The sequence below is a fragment of the Aquarana catesbeiana genome, linkage group LG06 (genome assembly GCF_042186555.1).
Source record: "Aquarana catesbeiana isolate 2022-GZ linkage group LG06, ASM4218655v1, whole genome shotgun sequence".
In the NCBI taxonomy this organism is placed as follows: Eukaryota; Metazoa; Chordata; class Amphibia; order Anura; family Ranidae; genus Aquarana; species Aquarana catesbeiana.
The window spans coordinates 355,848,034-355,867,950 of NC_133329.1; positions in this window are offsets into that span (position 1 = coordinate 355,848,034).

The following is a 19,917-nucleotide window of genomic DNA, read 5'->3' on the forward strand; positions in this document are numbered from 1 at the left end:
TGACCGATTTGTCGCGCTAAGGTCATAATCACACAGGTGATATATGTACACCAATATGTCCATGCTCATTAGAATCAAGAGAAAAGTCGCCACTAAATGATCACCATCTAATAAAAAACAAAATAGGGGGGGGGGGGGGAGAAAAAGGGGAAGGGAGGATACCCATTAAACTAAGAATCGAAAAATGCGGTGAAAAAAAAATCTTTCAATTGTCTAGAGATGAAAAAATATATATGTATATAAAAGTCCACATTCGGCGCTAAAAAATAATCAGTCTTTTCAAGAAGGGGGAGATGAAAGGCCCTTCAACAGCTTCAGTGTGTATGAGAAAGCACACCACACTCTGTGTTAATCCAATCTGCTTACCAGAAAGTTATATCAAGCAGGCATGTATTAATCAATAACCAGGAATCACAGCTTCGCTCTGCAAACAATGACAGTGGCTATATGGTGATCCAATCATGGGATACGACTTGCATCAGACACTACTCACATAAAGCCAAAAAAATTGCGAACTTCCATGGGTAGTAAGTGTGTCATCCAATCATCCGCGACTCTCAGCGTGCTTGCATATTCGGGCAGATGCAAGCACGCTGAGAGCCGCGGCCGTTTTACATCATGATGTTCGTTATCCAGTATCTACCTGTAAGTTACTACATTAAATAGTTTTTATACCTTACGGACTTCACTATTTGCTGCCTTATTCTTTCAATGGGTGATGCTGACCGTTAGATTGGATGACGCACTTACTACCCATGGGAGTTTGTGATCTTTTTGGCTTCATGTGAGCATTGTTTGATGCAAGTCGTATCCCATGATTGGATCACCATATATCCACTGTCAGTGTTTGCAGGGCGAAGCTGTGATTCCTGGCTATTGATTAATACATGCCTGCTTGATATAATTTCTGGTAAGCATATTGGATTAACACAGAGTGTGGTGTGCTTTCTTATACACACTGAAGCTGGAGAAGGGCTTTTCATCTCCCCCTTCTTGAAAAGACTGATTATTTGATTAGCGCTGCATGTGGACTTTTATATTTATTTTGTTTGCTTATCAACAAACTGTGCTGGCTGCTCATGCAAAAAATATTATTACTGTGTAGTAGCGCGGATATCCACCCTTTCTTTTATATATATATATATATATATATATATATATATATATATATATATAATATATATATATATATATATATATATATATATGTTTACAGTAACCAATACACATCAGGACACTTACCATTCAAATCTTATTATGAGAGAATAAATATGGGTATATTTGAGGGTTTACATCCACTTTAAAGTAGAACAATAGGGAAAATTTTTTTTTTTTCATTCAAACCGCAGTCCGAAAGAGATATAGATATGATTGACCTCTAGCGTTTGGTCTTCAGCAATATGGCCACCACCATCATTTCCCAGAGGCTGATTAGATGAATAACGACATTTAAAGGGGTAGAATTAATTGCTGTGCATATATAAACATCCTGATTATCATCAGCGCACTGTGCAGCGTGCTCCCAGCACAAAGGGAGAAACACATACAGTGGGGACGGAAAGTATTCAGACCCCCTTAAATTGTTCACTCTTTGTTATATTGCAGCCATTTGCTAAAAATATTTACGTTCATTTTTTTTCCTCATTAATGTACACACAGCACCCCATATTGACAGAAAAACACAGAATTGTTGACATTTGTGCAGATTTATTAAAAAAAGAAAAACTGAAATATCACATGATCCGATGTATTCAGACCCTTTGCTGTGACACTCATCTATTTAACGCAGGTGCTGTCCATTTCTTCTGATCATCCTTGAAATAGTTCTACACCTTTATTTGAGTCCAGCTGTGTTTGATTATACTGATTGGACCTGATTAGGAAAGCCACACACCTGTCTATATAAGACCTTACAGCTTACAGTGCATGTCAGAGCAAATGAGAATCATGAGGTCAAAGGAACTGCCTGAAGAGCTCAGAGACAGAATTGTGGCAAGGCACAGATCTGGCCAAGGTTACAAAAAAATTCTGCCGCACTTAAGGTTCCTAAGAGCACAGTGGCCTCCATAATCCTTAAATGGAAGACGTTTGGGACGACCAGAGCCCTTCCTAGAGCTGGCCGTCCGGCCAAACTGAGCTATCAGGGGAGAAGAGCCTTGGTGAGAGAGGTAAAGAAGAACCCAAAGATCACTGTGGCTGAGCTCCAGAGATGCAGTCGGGAGATGGGAGAAAGTTGTAGAAAGTCAACCATCACTGCAGCCCTCCACCAGTCGGGGCTTTATGGCAGAGTGGCCCGACGGAAGCCTCTCCTCAGTGCAAGACACATGAAAGCCCGCATGGAGTTTGCTAAAAAACACCTGAAGGAGTCCAAGATGGTGATAAATAAGATTCTCTGGTCTGATGAGAACAAGATAGAACTTTTTGGCCTTAATTCTAAGCGGTATGTGTGGAGAAAACCAGGCACAGCTCATCACCTGTCCAATACAGTCCCAACAGTGAAGCATGGTGGTGGCAGCATCATGCTGTGGGGGAAGTTCAGTGAGTGCTGCTGTCACTATCTTAATTAATGTTATTGTTTCCAAATTGTTCTCTTGTGTTGCCACTCTCTCTTGCAGGCTTCCAATGGAGACTACAAGTGGGCACTTCAACACACATTACACAGGCATGGTCCATTGTTGTCACTATCAGGAAACCCACATTGAGAAATGCTAGGCAGCCAAGGCTGAAGCATAGGCAGAAAGTGGCTACAAAGAGGCTGCAGGAGATAAATAATGCTGGCATAAAACCAAAAGGTGAGGACTGCAATCCCTTCAGTGCTTGGCCACAGTAGATGGGTGCTTGTAGCAACTATAGCAGATGGCACCATACAAACCACAGTACATCATCAGAAATCCACTGCAAACAATGGATTTTATTAGTGCAATCAGTCAGGCAAGTCAACATTTCAGGGCATGCAGGGCCCATTCCTCAAGGTGACATATAAGAATTCATACCTCCCAACTGTCCCTGATTTAGAGGGACTGTCTCTGATTTGGAACAAAGTCCCTCTGTTCCTCTTTCCTCCCCATTTGTCCCTCATTTTGGTCTGATCTATCTAGTTGTATAAAAAATGCACTATTTATCTATCAAAAAGTGTTTCCCAGGGCTAAACATTTCATCCAAATTCTAAATGGCTGTATTTGAAAATTCCAAAGCAAATATAAAGGAATAGTAGTGGTAAAAAAAAAAACACTTGTGAGTTTAACTAAACATTTTTTTGTACAATTCTCCTTTAGGGGGGCATGACAGAGGGTGTGTCCTATGCCTACATACTTTTGCTAATATGTGTCCCATATTCCAATTTCAGAAAGTTGGGAGGTATGTAAGATCACTATGGTCACTATGTCGCCTTGAGGAAGGAGCCATCCACGGCCCCGAAACATTGGCTTACTTGATTGATGTGACATTTCTCTAGTTAAAGAGTGTATACTTTTGCAACAGAGTTTAGTTGAATTTGTATTGTTTTATTATCAGCAACACTGAGACGACTTCCTGTCCACATGCATACATTTCTGGCAACTGCTGCATGTTATTTCCCGGGGAGGATTTCCTGATGGCGACAACTGTGGTCCATGCCTGTGCAATGGATGTTGCCAGACTCAACATGACTCCTTGCTGTGTATTCCCGGAAGCCCATGTGAGAGGGTTACAATACAGGAGAACACTTGAAACATTGGGGTTGATTTACTAAAACTGGAGAGTGCAAACTCTGGTGCAGCTCTGCATAGAAACCAATCAGCTTCCATTTTTTTTTTTTTTTTTGTCAAAGCTTAATTAAACATGCTGAAGTTAGATGCTGATTGGCTACCATGCACAGTGTTTTTCAGCTGCAGGGACAGGATGACTGGTTGCAATCAAGGGAAAGAAGAATGCGGCCAAGTACAGGGATATCCTGGACAAAAACCTTCTCCAGAGTGCTCAGGACCTCAGACTGGGCCGAAGGTTTACCTTCCAACAAGACAATGACCCTAAGCACACAGCTAAAATAACGAAGGAGTGGCTTCACAACAACTCCGTGACTGTTCTTGAATGGCCCAGCCAGAGCCCTGACTTAAACCCAATTGAGCATCTCTGGAGAGACCTAAAAATGGCTGTCCACCAACGTTTACCATCCAACCTGACAGAACTGGAGAGGATCTGCAAGGAGGAATGGCAGAGGATCCCCAAATCCAGGTGTGAAAAACTTGTTGCATCTTTCCCAAAAAGACTCATGGATGTATTAGATCAAAAGGGTGCTTCTACTAAATACTGAGCAAAGGGTCTGAATACTTAGGACCATGTGATATTTCAGTTTTTCTTTTTTAATAAATCTGCAAAAATGTCACCAATTCTGTGTTTTTCTGTCAATATGGGGTGCTGTGTGTACATTAATGAGGAAAAAAAATGAACTTAAATGATTTTAGCAAATGGCTGCAATATAACAAAGAGTGAAAAATTTAAGGGGGTCTGAATACTTACCGTCCCCACTGTACATTGTATCCTTCTCCTCCATTCCCAGAAAGAAAAAAAAAAACACAGGGGCAGGCTTCATAGTGATTCATCACTGTGGTAGCCAATCAGAGGCTACCACAGTGATCAGGTGACCCGGAATCTGGAGATCTGGGTCCTGATCGTTAGTATGGTCTCTGTGTTGGGAGCGCACTGTGCAGTGTGCTCCCCGCACAAAGGGAGAGACACATATATCTGGCCCCACGTAAAAAAAGAAAAACAGTGCAGTGAGGCCGCATATATGTGTTACATCAGCATGAAGGGGTGGCAAAAAAAATTTAAAAGTACTTTGGAAATTACATTAAAGTGGAACTTCACTCTCTTAAACAATATTGACTATTTTTAATCCTTATGCTGCTAGCGTTAGTAAATAGATAGGAAAGTGTATCATATATGCTTGTTTCAAACTTTTTATTTCACATTTCTTCAGTTACTTCGTTGTTTCTTGCCTAGGCAAATGATGTTATACATCCCAGGAGTCTTCAGTAGGGGAGGAGGGGCTTTCTTAGCTAAGCACTCCTGTTACTGATGTATATTGGTCCAGGGACACTGTACACCTTTGCTGCCATTGTGCTCTTGCTGGGTGTCCAGTGTGCTCCTGTTCCTTTAAGGGCATAGTCGCCAACATTGTAAAAAAAATATGTGGGACACTTTTTTGGCTGTAGGCGGAGCTGTACAATAATTAGGGGGCGGGGCATTCGCTTGTAGGTGTGGCTTAGCAAAAAAATTACAAGTGCGGCGCGCTTCGCGTGCAGCGGCAAAGAATGGGTGTGGCTTACGTGAAAAGTGGGCATGGCTTAAATGGGCGTGGCTCAAGAGAGTGTGAGTCTGAGATGAATGAGGGATGGAGGGGGAGAGGGAAAGAGGGAGAAGGAAAGGGGAGAGGGGAATGACGGGACAGCAGCCCCAGATCCTACACAATAGAAATATGTGTATTCTAGAAAGTTTAACAATCAGCAGATAAAGATACTCCAAACACCTGGCGTTAACGCTTCAGTCATCCCGGCACCATGGTTGTTATGGTGTCAGGATGATTGAAGAGCATTATTTCTATTATTACATTGTAATATAAAATTAAATCATTCAACTCACCATAATGCCGAATCAGTGGGATCCCTGAGCGTGTCACCTGCCACGTTGCCTGCCACCAGCAGAGTCTGTCCTTGCATCAGGTGCACCCGGCAGAGTCCGTCCTTGCATCAGGTGCCCCGGCAGAGTCCGTCCTTGCAACAGGTGCCCCCGGCAGAGTCTGTCCTTGCATCAGGTGCCCCCGGCAGAGTCCGTCCTTGCATCAGGTGCCCCTGGCAGAGTCTGTCCTTGCATCAGGTGCCCCCGGCAGAGTCTGTATAGACTCCCTCAGTGCAGACCCCCTCCATCAGTGCAGATCCCCTCCATCAGTGCAGACCCCCTCCATCAGTGCAGACCCCCCCCTATTAGTGCAGACCCCCCCTCAGTGCAGCCCCCCTCTATTAGTGCAGACCCCCCTCAATTAGTGCAGCCACCCCCCTCAGTGCAGCCCCCCCACTATTAGTGCAGCAGCCCCCCTCTATTAGTGCAGCCACCCTCCCTCAGTGCAGCCCCCCCTCTATTAGTGCAGACCCCCCTCAGTGCAGCCCCCCTTCTATTAGTACAGACCCCCCTCAATTAGTGCAGCCACCCCCCTCAGTGCAGCCCCCCTCTATTAGTGCAGCCCCCCTCAGTGCAGCCCCCCTTCTATTAGTGCAGACCCCCCTCAATTAGTGCAGCCACCCCCCTAGTGCAGCCCCCCTCCATTAGTGCAGCCACCCCCCCTCAGTGCAGCCCCCCCTCTATTAGTGCAGCCACCCCCCCTCAGTGCAGCCCCCCCTATTAGTACAGACCCCCCTCAGTGCAGCCCCCCCTCTATTAGTGCAGACCCCCCTCAGTGCAGCCCCCCTCTATTAGTGCAGCCACCCCCCCCCAGTGCAGCCCCCCCTCTATTAGTGCAGACCCCCCCTCAGTGCAGCCCCCCCTCTATTAGTGCAGCCCCCACCTCAGTGCAGCCCCCCCTCTATTAGTGCAGACGCCCCTGTAACGATATCAAGTACGGGACATGAAAAGCTGTAGCTAGCTGCCATCTTGTGTGGAAGTAGCCATGACAGTTTGGCTAACCATGTAACCTCACAGAGAACTCTGAACTCCCTCCGTCACCCATCTTAGGAATTCAAAACTTTTTAAGTTCAACAGAAAAGGTTATCTCAACAGAGAAAACAGAACCAGGTTAAGTCAGTAGAAAAACATTTGTTGTAAGGGCAGTGTTCAGGCCTGTCGTAAAACTGTCACCCTCCCCATTCAGAGACCAAACAGGCCTAGGTCGTAAAGTCTTCTGAATACACCTCACTAGAATAAGTATGAAATTTCAGCATGTTTCATAACTTCTGACTTAGTAATAGCACAGACATAATCTGGACATATTTAGCTTCCTCAGATAATATGGAACGTTTCAAGTCCAGACACCCCTATGTCAGGTCATATGGGAAACCCCTGGGACCACTTATTCCTCCAAAGCAGGCTATACGTTATAGATATGGCATGTTTAGACTTGTTTTGAAGGAAATCTCAAGTTGAATTATAATATGGATATTTGGAGTCTGTAAACACTATAGATGCAGATATATGAGTATGTATTACAAAATCACCTGGGACGTGGTCATGAGTGTAGACACCTCCCAGCAACCAACCCCTAAAACCAGCTGATCAGATGATTGGTTACTGGTCGCTGTCAACACCCCCTTTGATTTGACAGAAAAGAGGAGATGCCAAGACAATGGTCAGTTCTCCTTTTACCATCCAAGAAGAAACATCTGCCAAGTCGAGAACCAATTACCTAGCTCATCGATCGAACTCTGATCAACCCTTGGACATTAATTGCAAGTATTCCTTCTTCCCAATTCTACCTTATTGCTTTGTGGCTGTATATTGTCTTTATCTTTTTGAAACATCTTTTTTCTGTAAATATTTTATTTGCATCAACTTTGACCTTTTCATAATAAACCCTTATGTTGAAAAGTGTTAACCTTGTCTCTAAAGCTCCTAATGCAAGCTATAAACGAACCTGCCTCTTGAAGGGCGCTACTGTTGTAGAGTAAGACTCTGAGCAGACCTGTCTGTGGTGACAGTGTGTGTGGCAGACGCTTATTCTAAAGTTATAATTGGTATTGCAAAATTACGAGTCTCCCCCGGCTCGGTCTTTTAAACGGGGGTGGTGGCAGTTAAAGGGTTAATTGTGTAATTAGCCCAGTGACAATCACTCTCAGGCTGCTCGCACCTAGATTGTGGTCCTGCAAGCTGGAAAATCTTTGTGCTGGGCGCAGCTGAGAGTGGCATTGTTACATAAGTGACAGCGTGGTGTGAGGTTGGCCGGTCCTTTGTCGCGAGTTAGCGAGGAGGGCAGGGATCTGACACCCGCGTTCGTCACAGCCCCCTCAGTGCAGCCCCCCCTCTATTAGTGCAGCCCCCACCTCAATAAGTGCAGCCCCCCTCAATTAGTGCAGACCCCCCCTCAATGCAGCCCCCCGCCGCTCAGTGCAGGAGTGGCCTGTGTGTTCTGCCGAGAAAGTTCCCCTCGGCATGTAAGGACCCCCTGTACTGCGCAGGCGCAGCACTTGCGCAGTACAGGGCTGGGGAACTTTTCGGCAAGACACGTCGCCGTCGCCGTGTCTTCTGCTTCAGTGGAGAGGGGAGGGGCCATGCAGCTAGCCCATTGGCTGCACGGATCGAGCCCCCTTCCCCTCTCCACTTATTCAACACTAGGGGGAAGATAGAGCAGCGGCGCCAGCTGCCATTTTGCTGGAGCCAGCTGCTCCAAAAACAACAACATTCCCGATTTTCCTTATGGACATTTTCCTTATTTTCCTGCGGGACAGCCTCCAATCGGGACGAGGGTCCCAAAATCGGGATTGTCCCGGGAAAGTCGGGACTGTTGGCAACTATGTAAGGGGGATTGGGCTGCCTCCAGGCCCACCTGCCCCTCATCTATCCATTTAATGCATGTGCTTCCATTGTGGAGACGCTTATAAATTCAGTAGCGTTAGGACTGCAAGCATACACAGGGTGCCGTGAAGAGGCCTTGCAGCTTATGCATGCGTTTGCAAGTGTGTGCTAACTAAACCCCTGTTTTTAACACAGACTGTTGGACAGGTTAATTTGGTCAGTTGGCAGACTGGTTGGTGAGTTGAGCTATGGAATGTTCTGTTTTTGTCACTCCTGCTTGCATGCCTAAAGCTAAGGGCAGCTGGATTCCAGGAAGTAAATGCTACATGAATCAATTGCTCTTACTCAAGATGGCCACGGCCAAAAATGTTAGATGTTTTTCAAAGTGATTTCTCTACAAAATAAAGCATAGAGACATGGATGGATGGTTGAGTTTGCTTTGAATATTAAAAATGAATAATAATAATAATGATGAATGAATAATAGTATTTTTGGTTTGTGGTGCTCAGATAAAGTGTAGTTTCACTTGAAAGTGTAAAGTTAGGTGCAAATGCTCCGATACCAAAACCAATACCGTCGCACTCAGTTCACATACAGTAGGTGGGGGGCAGTTTGCAGTGTGATTTCCAAGCCCCGGTCCAGTGCGATTTTGTTCAGCTCATTCCTATGCAAATTATAGTGTATGAGATTAACCACTTGGCGACCGCCGCACGACGATGTACGTCGGCAGAGCGGCACGGGCAGGCAAAAGGGCTTACCTGTACGTCCTTGCCTGCCCACGGTGCCTGCGGCGGTCGCATTCAGGTCAGGGTCGATCAAAGGTGAGGGGGAGGCCACTCATTCGTGGCTCCCCCCTCGCGATCGCTCCTGGCCAATGATAGACTTCCTCTCCCTCTGTAATGTAAACAGAGGGAGAGGAAGTGATGTCATCCCTCGTTGAGCCGGTCTTTTCGTTCCGGCGCCGAGGAGAGAAGACATCCAAGTAAGTTTGCACCAACACTACACTAACAGTAGAACACGCAGGCACACTTGTCACCCCCCTGTCACCCCCCAGTCACCCCCTGATCACCCCCCTGTACCCCCTGTCACACTGACACCAAAAGCAGTTTTTTTTTCTGATTATTGCATTGGTGTCAGTTTGTGACAGTTATAAGTGTTAGGGCAGTTAGGGTTAGCCCCCTTTAGGTCTGGGGTACCCCCCTTTAGGTCCAGGGTACACCCCTAACCCCCCCTAATAAAGTTTTAACCCCGTGATCACCCCCCGTCGCCAGTGTCACTAAGCGATCGTTTTTCTGATCGCTGTATTAGTGACACAGGTGACGCTAGTTAGGGAGGTAAGTATATAGGTTCGCTGTCAGTGTTTTATAGCGACAGGGACCCCCATATACTACCTACTAAAGGTTTTAACCCCCTGATTGCCCCCTAGTTAACCCTTTCACCAGTGATCACGGTATAAGTGTTACGGGTGACGCTGGTTAGTTAGTTTGTTTATTATAGTTTTAGGGCACCCGTCGTTTATTATCTTATAAAGGTTTAACCCCCTGATCGCCCGGCGGTGATATAAGTTAAGTTTTTAGGGTTAGATAAGGTCTGTGTCGCCCCAGGCAGCGTCAGGTTAGCGCCAGTACCGCTAAAACCCACGCACGCAGCATACACCTCCCTTAGTGCTATAGTATCTGAACGGATCGATATCTGATCCGATCAGATCTATACTAGCATCCCCAGCAGTTTAGGGTCCTCAAAAACGCAGTTGTAGCGGGATCAGCCCAGATACCTGCTAGCACCTGCGTTTTGCCCCTCGGCCCAGCCCAGCCCACCCAAGTGCAGTATCGATCGATCACTGACACTTACAAAACACTAAACACATAACTGCAGCGTTCGCAGAGTCAGGCCTGATCCCTGCGATCGCTGACAGTTTTTTGGTAGCGTTTTGATACAGTCGCTGACAGTCAGGAGCTTTTTTGCCTGTGAGTCTCACTAGTGTACCCCTAAATTTAGAGCCCAAAATGGCAAATCGAAGGTACACTAGTGAAGAGGCCTACACGTTTCTGAGCATGACAGATTGTGAAGAGGAAGTCACTCATCTGTCAGATTCAGGCTCAGAATATGATCCTGTAGAGGACAGCGGCTCCATGACAGATAGCTCTGACGACGGAGTTGTGGTCCCTGCTAAGGTCAGGCATACCAGACCCCAATCTTCTTCTTCTGTCCTTGAAGTGCAAGAACAGCAGGGCTTTCGTATGGAGCAGAGAAGTACTAGTGCCGCTATTCCTTCTGGTGAACTGGCAAGCACCAGCGGCCTAGTACACCCTGGTCGTATATCCAGCACTGCAGTAACACTTGGTGATGTGGCGAGTCCCATAAGTTCAGTTCAAGCTGGTGAGGTGGCAAGCACAAGTAGTGTCCCGCTGCCACCAAGAAGACAAAGACAGGCCCGTCGTGCCCATAGTGCCCTTCCTGCTGCATTGGCCAATCCAAATTGAGAACCCACCACTTCTGCAGCACCCGTACTTCCCCCATTCACTGGCCAACCTGGAATTCAGGTGGAAACAGTTGATTTTACGCCACTGGATTTTTATGCACTGTTTTTCACCGAAGATCTCTATAGATGTGTTGACCAGCGTATAAATTGCTTTGGTCCACAATAGTGGACCAAAGCAATTTATACGCTGGTCAACACATCGCCGCTAATCCCCAGTCCTCCCTTGCCGGCGTTGTGGTCGACGGAGTTGTGGTCCCTGCTAAGGTCAGGCATACCAGACCCCAATCTTCTTCTTCTGTCCTTGAAGTGCAAGAACAGCAGGGCTTTCGTATGGAGCAGAGAAGTACTAGTGCCGCTATTCCTTCTGGTGAACTGGCAAGCACCAGCGGCCTAGTACACCCTGGTCGTATATCCAGCACTGCAGTAACACTTGGTGATGTGGCGAGTCCCATAAGTTCAGTTCAAGCTGGTGAGGTGGCAAGCACAAGTAGTGTCCCGCTGCCACCAAGAAGACAAAGACAGGCCCGTCGTGCCCATAGTGCCCTTCCTGCTGCATTGGCCAATCCAAATTGAGAACCCACCACTTCTGCAGCACCCGTACTTCCCCCATTCACTGGCCAACCTGGAATTCAGGTGGAAACAGTTGATTTTACGCCACTGGATTTTTATGCACTGTTTTTCACCGAAGATCTCTATAGATGTGTTGACCAGCGTATAAATTGCTTTGGTCCACAATAGTGGACCAAAGCAATTTATACGCTGGTCAACACATCGCCGCTAATCCCCAGTCCTCCCTTGCCAGAGATTGGAGACCAATTACGGTCTCCGAATTTAAGCTCTTTCTGGGCCTTTCCCTCAACATGGGCTTCAATAAAAAGAATAAGTTGCGGTCATATTGGTCCACTGACCCAATTTACCATGCGCCCGTTTTCTCTGCCTCCATGGCCAGGGCACGATACGAGCAGATTTTGCGGTTCATGCACTTCAACGACAATGAACTCTGTCGTCCTCGTGGAGACCCTGGATACGATCGGCTCTACAAAATTCGGCCCCTCGTAAACCACTTCAACCAACGTTTTGCAGACTTGTTTACTCCCCATCAAGTTGTCTGCGTTGATGAGTCCCTGATTAAATTTTCTGGCCGCTTGTCATTCAAACAGTACCTTCCCAGCAAGCGTGCCAGATACGGGGTCAAGATGTATAAGCTCTGTGACAGGGCCACAGGCTATACATGTAGATTTATGGTTTACGAGGGCAAAGATAGTCACGTAGAGCCGACAAACTGCCCTGACTACATAGGAAGGGCTGGCAAGATAGTGTGGGACTTGGTGTCACCCTTATTCGGAAAGGGGTACCATTTATATGTGGACTATTATTTCACGAGCGTGCCACTTTTTAGTCACTTGTTTGATCAGCAGATTGGAGTATGTGGCACCGTGCGACCTAATCGCCGGGGCTTTCCCCAGCAGCTTGTAGATTCCCGTCTTAGGCTGGGGGAGAGAGCCTGCATGAAGTGTAATAATTTGCTCGCTATGAAGTGGAGGGATAAGAAGAATGTTTTCGTTCTCACCTCCCTTCATGCAGACACGATGGCCCAAATTACTACGGCGACTGGTGTTGTGGAGAAACCCCTCTGTGTCCACGAATATAACCAAAATATGGGAGGGGTGGACCTCAACGACCAGTTATTGGCGCCGTACCTAGTTGGCCGTAAGGCCAGACGCTGGTACAAAAAAGTGTCTGTTTATTTATTTCAATTGGCTTTGCTGAACGCTCATGTGCTATACAGAGCTTCAGGATGGACTGGATCCTTCCTTACATTCCAGGAAGAGATCGTCAGAGCCCTTCTGTATCCAGACGGTGCACCACCTCACCATCCCCAACCAAATGCAGTAAGCCGGCTGCATGAGAGGCATTTTTCTTATGTCCTCCCGAGTACCCCTACCCAACGAGCCCCCCAAAGAAAATGTCGTGTCTGCAGAAAGCGCGGATTTAGGCGTGACACCCGGTATTATTGTCCCTCCTGTCCTGGCAATCCTGGTCTTTGCATTGGTGAATGTTTTGAGCGCTACCATACACTAGTTGAGTTTTAGCGTAGGGTACAGCATTGCACAGACTAGGACACACTTTCACAGGGTCTCCCAAGATGCCATTACATTTTGAGAGACCCAAACCTGGAACCGTTACAGTTTTAAAAGTTACAGTTATTAAAAAAAATGTAAAAAAAAAAAAAAAAGTAAAAAAAAAAAAAAAATACACAAAAAAAATATAAAATAAAAAAAAAAACAAAAATAGTTGTCGTTTTATTGTTCTCTCTCTCTCTCTATTTTCTCTCTATTGTTCTGCTCTTTTTTACTGTATTCTATTCTGCAATGTTTTATTGTTGTTATGTTTTTCATGTTTGCTTTTCAGGTATGTAATTTTTTTATAGTTTACTGCGTTTTAACCATTTTTTTGTTTTCAGGTACGCCATTCAGCTGCAGCGTGGATTTATTTATCTTGACAGCAACAGCATTTGCTCCCACGATACATAAAGCCGTGACTCCTGCGCTGTCGGAGGTGATTTCACCACCACAGTTACATACTTCAGCATATATGCCGAAGCGTGGGGGCAGCAGTGGGTGGAGGAGCGATTTGCTCCTGCCTTTCGTGGGAGGATGCCCCCATGCTTGGGCATATATATATTTTAGGTAGGCACAGGTTGCGTTAAATGTTTTATTTTTTACTATGTTTTTTTTGTATTTGCTTTGCAGGTATGGTAAGTCTTACTATTATACTGTAATGTTACTTTGTTTTTTGTTAACCATCATTTGCTTAGCAGGTACGCCATTCAGTTGCAGCGCGGATTTATTTATCTTGACAGCAACAGCGTTTGCTCCCACGATACATAAAGCCGTGACTCCAGCGCTGTCAGAGGTGATTTCACCACCACAGTTACATACTTCAGCATATATGCCGAAGCGTGGGGGCAGCAGTGGGTGGAGGAGCAATTTGCTCCTGCCTTTTGTGGGAGGATGCCCCCATGCTTCGGCATATATATATTTTAGGTAGGCACAGGTTGCGTTAAATGTTTTATTTTTTACTATTTTTTTTTTTATTTGCTTTGCAGGTATGGTAAGTCTTACTGTTATACTGTAATGTTACTTTGTTTTTTGTTAACCATCATTTGCTTAGCAGGTACGCCATTCAGTTGCAGCGCGGATTTATTTATCTTGACAGCAACAGCGTTTGCTCCCACGATACATAAAGCCGTGACTCCAGCGCTGTCGGAGGTGATTTCACCACCACAGTTACATACTTCAGCATATATGCCGAAGCGTGGGGGCAGCAGTGGGTGGAGGAGCGATCTGCTCCTGCCTTTTGCGGGAGGATGCCCCCATGCTTCGGCATATATAAACGGTGCATGTGTGCCCATCATTAGAAGTGGGTGGATGAAGGCAGGTATTCTAATGGTGGGCATACCCACCGATCAATATCTTTTTTTCGTTCAGCCCACAGGCTGCATGAAAAAAAAGTTTACAATATATGCCCAACAAGGACCAGCAACATACTGGTATGTTGCTGGAATTTGAGTGGTTATACCAGAATGATGCCTGCAGGTTTAGGTATCATCTTGGTATCATTATTTTCAGCCAGCGGTCGGCTTTCATGTAAAAGCAATCCTAGTGGCTAATTAGCCTCTAGACTGCTTTTACAAGCAGTGGGAGAGAATGCCCCCCCCCCCACCGTCTTCCATGTTTTTCTATGGCTCTCCTGTCCCAACAGGGAACCTGAAAATGCAGCCGGTGATTCAGCCAGCTGACCATAGAGCTGATCAGACACCAGAATGGCTCCAAACATCTCTATGGCCTAAGAAACCGGAAGCTACGAGCATTTCATGACTTAGATTTCGCCGGATGTAAACATCGCCATTGGGAAATTGGGAAAGCATTTTATCACACCAATCTTGGTGTGGTCAGATGCTTTGAGGACAGAGGAGAGATCTAGGGTCTAATAGACCCCAATTTTTTAAAAAAAGAGTACCTGTCACTACCTATTGCTATCATAGGGGATATTTACATTCCCTGAGATAACAATAAAAATGATTAAAAAACATAAAAATGAAAGGAACAGTTTAAAAAAAGATAAAAAAAGAAAATAAATAATAAAAAAAAAAAAAAAAAAAAGCACCCCTGTCCCCCCCTGCTCTCACGCAAAGGCGAATGCAAGCATCGGTCTGGCGTCAAATGTAAACAGCAATTGCACCATGCATGTGAGGTATCACCGCGAAGGTCAGATCGAGGGCAGTAATTTTAGCAGTAGACCTCCTCTGTAAATCTAAAGTGGTAACCTGTAAAGGCTTTTAAAGGCTTTTAAAAATGTATTTAGTTTGTCGCCACTGCACGTTTGTGCGCAATTTTAAAGCATGTCATGTTTGGTATCCATGTACTCTGCCTAAGATCATCTTTTTTATGTCATCAAACATTTGGGCAATATAGTGTGTTTTAGTGCATTAAAATGTAAAAAAGTGTGTTTTTTCCCCAAAAAATGCGTTTGAAAAATCGCTGCGCAATTACTGTGTGAAAAAAAAATTGAAACACCCACCATTTTAATCTGTAGGGCATTTGCTTTAAAAAAATATATAATGTTTGGGGGTTCAAAGTAATTTTCTTGCAAAAAAAAAAAATTTTTTCATGTAAACAAAAAGTGTCAGAAAGGGCTTTGTCTTCAAGTGGTTAGAAGAGTGGGTGATGTGTGACATAAGCTTCTAAATGTTGTGCATAAAATGCCAGGACAGTTCAAAACCCCCCAAATGACCCCATTTTGGAAAGTAGACACCCCAAGCTATTTGTTGAGAGGCATGTCGAGTCCATGGAATATTTTATATTGCGACACAAGTTGCGGGAAAAAGACAATTTTTTTTTTTTTATGCACAAAGTTGTCACTAAATGATATATTGCTCAAACATGCCATGGGAATATGTGACATTACACCCCAAAATAAATTCTGTTGCTTCTCCTGAGTACGGGGATACCACATGTGTGAGACTTTTTGGGAGCCTAGCCGCGTACGGGACCCGAAAACCAAGCACCGCCTTCAGGCTTTCTAAGGGCGTAAATTTTTGATTTCACTCTTCACTGCCTATCACAGTTTCGGAGGCCATGAAATGCCCAGATGGCACAACCCCCCCCCCCCCCAAATGACCCCATTTTGGAAAATAGACACCCCAAGCTATTTGCTGAGAGGTATAGTGAGTATTTTGCAGACCTCACTTTTTGTCACAAACTTTTGAAAATTGAAAAAAAAAAAAAAAACATTTTGCTTGTCTTTCTTCATTTTCAAAAACAAATGAGAGCTGCAAAATACTCACCATGCCTCTCAGCAAATAGCTTGGGGTGTCTACTTTCCAAAATGGGGTCATTTTGGGGGGTTTTGTGCTATCTCTGCATTTTATGGCCTTCAAAACTGTGATAGGTTGTGAGGAGTGAAATCAAAAATTTACGCCCTTAGAAATCCTGAAGGTGGTGATTGGATTTCGGGGCCCCGTATGAAGCTAGGCTCCCAAAAAGTCCCACACATGTGGTATCCCCATACTCAGGAGAAGCAGCAGAATATATTTTGGGGTGTAATTCCACATATGCCCATGGCATGTTTGAGCAATATATCATTTAGTGACAACTTTGTGCAAAAAAACAAAACAAAAAAAAAAATGTGTTACTTTCCCGCAACTTGTGTCAAAATATAAAATATTCCATGGACTCAACATGCCTCTCAGCAAATAGCTTGGGGTGTCTACTTTCCAAAATGGGGTCATTTGGGGGGGTTTTGTGCAATCTTGGCATTTTATGGCCTTCAAAACTGTGATAGGTAGTGAGGAGTGAAATCAAAAATTTACGCCCTTAGAAATTATGAAGGCGGTGCTTGGTTTTCGGGGCCCCGTACGCGGCTAGGCTCCCAAAAAGTCCCACACATGTGGTATCCCCATACTCAGTAGAAGCAGCTAAATGTATTTTGGGGTGCAATTCCACATAGGCCCATGGCCTGTGTGAGCAATATATCATTTAGTGACAACTTTGTGCAAAAAAAAAAAAATTTGTCACTTTCCCGCAACTTGTGTCAAAAAATAAACTATTCCATGGACTCAACATGCTTCTCAGCAAATAGCTTGGGGTATCTACTTTCCAAAATGGGGTCATTTGGGGGGGGTTTGTGCCATCTGGGCATTTTATGGCCTTCAAAACTGTGATAGGTAGTGAGGAGTGAAATTAAAAATTTATGCCCTTAGAAATCCTGAAGGCAGTGATTGGTTTTTGGGGCCCCGTACGCGGCTAGGCTCCCAAAAAGTCCCACACATGTGGTATCCCCGTACTCAGGAGAAGCAGCTGAATGTATTTTGGGGTGCAATTCCACATAGGCCCATGGCCTGTGTGAGCAATATATTATTTAGTGACAACTTTTTGTAAATTTTTTTTTTTTTTTTGTCATTATTCAATCACTTGGGACAAAAAAAAAAAATATTCAATGGGTTCAACATGCCTCTCAGCAATTTCCTTGGGGTGTCTACTTTCCAAAATGGGGTCATTTGGGGGAGTTTTGTACTGCCCTGCCATTTTAGCACCTCAAGAAATGACATAGGCAGTCATAAAATAAAAGCTGTGTAAATTCCAGAAAATGTACCCTAGTTTTTAGACGCTATAACTTTTGCACAAACCAATAAATATACGCTTATTGACATTTTTTTTACCAAAGACATGTGGCCGAATACATTTTGTCCTAAATGTATGACTAAAATTGAGTTTATTGGATTTTTTTTATAACAAACAGTAGAAAATATCATTTTTTTTCAAAATTTTCGGTCTTTTTCCGTTTATAGCGCAAAGAATAAAAATGGCAGAGGTGATCAAATACCATCAAAAGAAAGCTCTATTTGTGGGAAGAAAAGGACGCAAATTTCGTTTGGGTATAGCATTGCATGACCGCGCAATTAGCAGTTAAAGCGACGCAGTGCCAAATTGGAAAAAGTCCTCTGGTCCTTAGGCAGCATAATGGTCCGGGGCTGAAGTGGTTAAAAATCGCACCTGAGCTGGACTGAAATTGCACAGGACTCTTTTTCAAATCGCACTGCGGCCGGCCCACACACATGTGAACAGGCTGTAAAAACTCACTAAAACGCACATGAAAACTGATGTGAAACGGATGTCTCTACGTTAAATCTGTGCGGTTTTCCCATCAGTTTTCTAGCATGTATGGTGTGAATGACACACTAAAAATAGGTATTGGTAATTGGTATTGGCGAGTACTTGAGAAAGTATCGGTATTGCTACTCAGTCTTAAAAAACTGGTATCGGTGTAGCCTTAGACCCCTTTAACACTGAGGCGGTTTGCAGGCACTATTGCGCTAAAAATAGCGCCTGCAAACCGACCCGAAACAGCCCCTGCTGTGTCTCCAATGTGAAAGTCCGAAGGCTTTCACACTGGAGCGGTGCGCTAGCAGGACGGGAAAAAAAGTCCTGCTAGCAGCATCTTCAGAGCGGTGAAGGAGCGGTGTATACACCGCTCCTTCACCACTCCTGCCAATTGAAATCAATGGGGCAGCGCGGCAATACCGCCGGCAAAGCACCTCTGCAGAGGTGCTTTGCGGTGGTTTTTAACCCTTTCTCGGCCGCTAGCGGGGGGTAAAACTGCCCCGGTAGCGGCCGAATACTGCCGCTAAAACGACGGTAAAGTGCTGCTAATAATAGCGGCGCTTTACCGCTGACACACCTCCCGCCCCAGTGTGAAAGGGGCCTTAGGGAAAATATATCATTTGTAGCAGAAAACACTGAGCTGCACATATGCAGTTCAGTGAACAATCCTGGCATTAGCCGAGTGCTGTGATGCAGGTACAGGAGTTACGTCATTTTGTCCTGGCCAATCAAGATGGCTAAAGATCCTGAGCCTGGAAAAAGCCAATGTGAACATTTTAGCACTGGCGAGGGGGGCTTGTGGACAATGTATCACCAGAGGAGAGGTGAGTAAAATATTGCTTTAACATGTTAAAGCTTTAATGAGATTTTAATGTGTGGGTTTACATATAGTTTAAAGTATATGTAAACCCCCCACCTTGTAAAACAACCCATTCAGTTTAAAATAGAAACGAAAGGTATACACATTTGTGTATAGATATAAAATACATTATAAATACTTTTTTTTTCTCTTTTTTTTTTACAAGTGATCACATTCCCTCTGTTCTTCTCTGCATAAAGATCTTAGAGAGCTAGGGGAGGAGAAACAGCAGCTCATTGGTCTTCCAAGGGAGTGGCTGTGCAGGGTGGGGGGAGGTCTGATCAAGTCTGATTATTGGGGGAGAGCAGGCTGAGTTTCCAGCTCAGCCAGAAAACTGAGCACTCTGTGCTCTCATGTCTAGTGTGGCCAGTTTTTAATAGGAAAGCAGAGGGACTGGCAGGAACACCAGGTATGTCACACAAAGTATAAACAAGTAGCCACTGTCCCCACCTATAACTGGTCTTTGCAGCTGATGGGCACTGATTGGCAGCACTGATAGGTGGCACTGGTGGGCATTGATAGGTGACACTGGTGGGCACTGGTAGGTGGCACTGCTGAGCACTGATAGGCAGCACTTATATGCGGTGGTTGGTGGCACTAGTGGGCACTGGCAAGTGGCACTGGTGGGCACTGCATATCAGCAGTGGCTCTCCGTGATCAGGACCAATGTCCTTCTGACAGAAGCCGCTAATCAGCTTTGTTTTCTCCTCAAACTGTCAGCTTGAGAGGAAAAAAAGCCAATTACGATCTTCTGTTTACATCACGTGATCAGCTGTCATTGGCTAACAGGTGATCATGTGGTAAGGGGCCGGGATTGGCTCCTTACTCTGATCTGTGATCAGCCGAGTCTCATTGACGCACTGATCACAGAGCGCGCCGCGTGACCCGCAGGGGGCACGCATGCGGCACATTCTCGGGAGGATGTATGTGGA